General features: G+C 38.5%; 1 long non-coding RNA gene across 1 annotated transcript; it reads right to left on the bottom strand.

Annotated features, from left to right (window-relative positions):
* Positions 1 to 250: 250 nt before the first annotated feature.
* Positions 251 to 4,377, bottom strand: LOC115490693 (uncharacterized). Its single transcript, XR_005978043.2, has 3 exons — positions 3,605 to 4,377; positions 2,992 to 3,124; positions 251 to 1,889 (listed from the first exon to the last, which is right to left on the bottom strand). It is a non-coding gene; the product is annotated as an uncharacterized lncRNA (long non-coding RNA).
* Between the last annotated feature and the right edge of the window lie 273 nt (positions 4,378 to 4,650).

Here is a 4,650-nt window from a genome sequence, read left to right as displayed (position 1 = left end):
ATGCTTATTTATCTGATTGCCATCATCATGTATACGCATCAAGACCCTCACTTGTGGGAATCAATTTACACAAGAAATTTCTTGTTTCATATCAATGAAAACAAATATTTCATGCTTCTGGAAGCTGTCTGTTAGCTGGTAGAAGCAATTCTGCCAGTATTCTTTGTGCTCCTGTGTGGTGTGTTGACCTTAACTAGACACCAGGTGTTCACCACTGTGAACACTCCCTTCCTCAGCTGGACAGAGGAGAGAAAATATAATGAAAGGCTCATGAGTCAAAATGAGGACAGGGAGAGATTCCTCACCAGTGACTGTCACGGCCAAAACAAACTCGACTTGGGGAAATTAGCTTAATTTATTAACAATTAAATCAGAGCAATACAATGAGAATTAAAAATAAATCTTAAAACATCTTCTTCTGTGCTTCCCTTCTTCTTAAGCTCAAATTCATTCCCAATTTCTCCACTGCTTTCTCTCCAGTGGAACAGCTCAGCTTTGGCCAACAGCAGGTCTGTCTTGTTTTTGGCTGGCATTGGCTCCATTGGACAAATGGGAAGCTTCTGGAATCTTCTGACAGAAGACACTCCTATAGCACCCCTGCTACCAAAACAAAGCAAACCCAAGATGTATTGTCTCAACATTTTGTAGTGAAATGCCACTTGAACATATTTATACAAGATAGCTGAAATTTTCTATTTTCTTTATACAAGATAGCTGAATATTAACAAGATAGCTGAAATTTTCAAATTAAACAATGAAAGAACATTTTGCTGAACAGAGAGTGAAGAGCTGCTCTTTAAGCCAGGATTAGGCCTTGTGAGAGTAGCCTGGTGTTTTGGGGAATTTGTTAGGTAATGTAAATAATCCCGATCCTTGTTATGAAATTGTTGTGTTGTTAAACACTTCCATACACAGCTAGCCATCAGAAGATTTTCCAACACCTCTCCCCACCCTTTTGGAAAGTGTTACCACACAAACAAAAATGTCATTAGCAGTGGACAAACTGTGCTTGAACTAAAGGAAAAGCCCAATGGAAAACCTGTTTTTCCCTCGGGAGGTACACACATAATAGGAAAATCCCTAAACCAAAGAACAGAGAAGCCGTCTTTTGTGTCAGAGGGGTTCTTTTTGCTGAGAGCACAATACAACAAAGAGAAAGAAAGACCACAGAAGAGAAAAGGATTCAGAAAAAAACTTCATGTGACGAGGGCTCCTTGACCCCTTCTTATAGAACAACAAAGAACAAGTGTTTGGACATCCTGCCATAGCTACACCAAGGAAATAGCAGTGGAAACAGCCTTCAGAGGTTTCTGCACACTTTGATAGTATATCTCTAGCTGAGTACACAGTTTAAAGAGAGGTTCCAAGCATGGGAATTTGTTCTTCTGCATCTTGCTAAACTACAAGTATGGTCCCTGTGATGGGTCCCTCTACCAAACAGTAGGCTCTCCTGGCATGGGAGTGGCCTTTCCAGCGGGTGGTTTGGATGGAGATTTTTATTTTAAGAATGTTATATATTGCTATATATTCTGTTTGCTCTGGCTGCAGAGTCTGAGAACACCAGGATTTATCATTTTATTGGTATGCATGTAGTCTTTCCTTTTGAGGGTCCTGAGTGCCTCCCCAAGCTCCCCTCTACATTGTAATGAAGAAGCAGGCTTGTTTAACATGCCATGCCAGATGTTCATTAGTAAGTTCCTCTTATAAGCAGACTGGTCTTCACCTCATTTTTCAATAGCAACTTAGTATTAATAAAAAATACAAGTTAAATCAGAAATATGTGCTCCCAGTGATTGTCTCTCTTGTTCCCTGTGAGGGTGGCCTTGTAAAGCTCTCAGTGGAAGTGAAAATGCAAAGATCTATTTGCACCTTGGGAAAGATGGATGTTCCTGTAAAGAAAAGGTGACATATGATCAATGAATGGCCTGTCTATATCTTTACAACAATTTAGATACTGTGTTTTAATAACTCAGTTTGGCCTCTTTCATTTCATATAATTGTTTTATTTGTCTAGACTCTCAAGATTCATAGTACTCTTGAACACTTTTATAGAATTTCTAATTAAGAAATAAATGGCTTCCAGGAGAGCTACCAAAGTGGTCACATCTATTTAAATATGCAAGAAACTTAACTCAGGCATCCCAACACACCAGGAATAATGTGTTCTTGATACTTTAATGGAAATGCACTCCACCATTATCCAACATCACAGTAAACTTTGTTGTGGTCCAATGTTGAATTTCCAAAGCAGGTGGACAATTATTCCACCTCCCACTATCCCACTGTCACTTAGGATCCTGCTGTTCTCCTGCTTTCCTCCTACACAACCACCCCTTCAACCACTGTCAAAAGTCAGAGTCTGATTGGAATTTTCCTGGTGGCTCACTGGCAGCATTCTTCTTATCTGTACTTGGAAAAATTGCCCTTCATATGGGAAGATTTTGCAGCTTCCGTTGTTTGCTTTAGATCTACAAATACAGGGAAATTTCTTCAGATGAGCCAAATCAGTTAATAAAGTTCAGGTGGTAAATTAACAGCTTCACAAATTACTTCAAGTTTTAGATCTTTGTTGCAGGACCCTTTCTCTTCCTTGTAAAGCAATTCCTCCTCCATAAGTTTCATTATTTCAGCAGGCCAGAGCATAGCTAAAAATGGTTTCACCACCAGGATGGATATTCTTTTACTGGGCAGCTCTTTGAAATCCAAGCTAGAGGGCATGTTCATTGACACAGGTACCACCACAGACTGGGACACTTGGGCCCACAGATGTGACAAGCATAAGAGAACAGAATGTGTCAGAATGACACACTGGGAAGGACATTGTCCATTTCTCATAATTTTCCCCACATTTTATGTTCTAAGTTCCTCATTTTTGCCACAGAGAAAAACTGAAAACTGTACCCACTGTGCCTGTGGTGTGACCTGCTTTCATGGTGATACATTACTTCACATCCCGTAGTGCATTGCATCAGAAAGTGACAAAAGACCTACATGGTCTTTTACCAGGAAAAATGCAAATTGTGAGGACACATTGTGCTGGTACAGACTCTTTGACCAGTGGTGCTCCTGCAGCTCAATTTTCTTATCACAGGTGATGAATCAGCAGAAGCATGCACGCCAAATTCTGTAACATAGAGGAAGCTTAAGTTAAATTAAATTCATTTCTCATAATACAAATTAGCTGGAAAACAATGACAGAGATAATACTTTAAATATTAGTCTGAATCACACCCCAAACTGACAACAGTTAATTTTAAAGGGACAAACATTTTGTACCTCTGGGAATATGCACAGTGCAGATAGTGCAATGCCCTTTATTTAAGGCTGGTTTCTCACAGCTCACAGCCTGTTATCCTGTTATTTAGATGACTAAATCACAAATGCATGCTCAAAACTCCAATTTAGAATTGGCTTGGCTGTCTCTATACACACTGTATCTGTCATGTTTAGCTACTGCTAATGTTTTGCTATCAATATAAATGAATCATCCTCTGAATCACTTCAGATTTTCTCTCAGAGATTTTTTAAGAGCCATTAGAATACTGTTATTCTGAATGTCATCTCTCAATGAACCAGAAAGTCTGATGTCAGTGGTAAGACTCACCAATAGACGGAACAGGCTCCAAATATCACATGGTAAATCAGATTTCCAACAGTCCTCTTTTTAATGCTTTCTCCTCTCTCTGTGACTTCATCTGTTTGCTTCTCCTCCCTAGTATGTCAGATTCATGATACTGTGGGATGGCCAATTTCTCTAGTTAGTGAATCTGCAAAACACGATAGATATGCACTTTAGCACAGATATTGCAATAAGTCTGAAGAGAGAATGTAGCTTCCCATCCCAGCTGGACCAGGCACCTTCAGGTTCTTTGAAAACACATTCCAGAAACATTGAAATATAGAAGTTTACCAGTTTAATAGAAACTTGTCAAGAAGCATTTTCATTTGAACTTGCACTGATGTTTTAAGGTTATCTCGGATTTCTAACTGTGTCTTCATTCATCAGCATTGATTTCTTACTAGATTTTTCTGAAAGACTGGATCTTTGTCTAATGCTGTTCTTAAGAGAGATATTTAGCATGAAAGAACAAGATTAAATACTTGACAGAATTAATTTCTATCAAAGTATGCATTCTTCCTTCAGTCATTAATGTCAAATTTATTTCAATTATATCTTTAAATCTGAACAGAAAAATATATCAATAATGTGAAGTGATTAATTAGTAATATTAGAATTAGTACTTAGTATAGCACCAGTTTGTTGGCTTTTTCAGTTTCCAAGGTAAAACAGTATTGCTTTTAGAACACCAGAATTTCCTTTAGGATTAAAAAAATGCTTATTTTCAACTAGTTCTACATTAAAAAAATAGTGGAACTACCATCCCAATGAAGCACCTTTGTTTTATGCAAAACATAGAAGAAATCTTGCCTAAGGCAATAATCTATGACATAAATGCAGAATTGCTCAGAAATACAAGACTGAAGCCATAGAAAGTTAGTGTTTCTAGGATTGTTATGCCAATATGAATTATGTCCAAAGGCCTACCAGGACCAAGGAGCGCTGTGAGTAGCAACCTGCAGCTATCAGGGTTGCTGCTCCTTATACAGCACTTGACAGCCCACAGGGCAGCTGGAGGGAGTCAGTCTGGT

This window comes from Taeniopygia guttata, chromosome 1A (assembly GCF_048771995.1).
Source record: "Taeniopygia guttata chromosome 1A, bTaeGut7.mat, whole genome shotgun sequence".
Taxonomy (NCBI): Eukaryota; Metazoa; Chordata; class Aves; order Passeriformes; family Estrildidae; genus Taeniopygia; species Taeniopygia guttata.
This window is presented reverse-complemented; position numbering and strand designations above follow the sequence as displayed.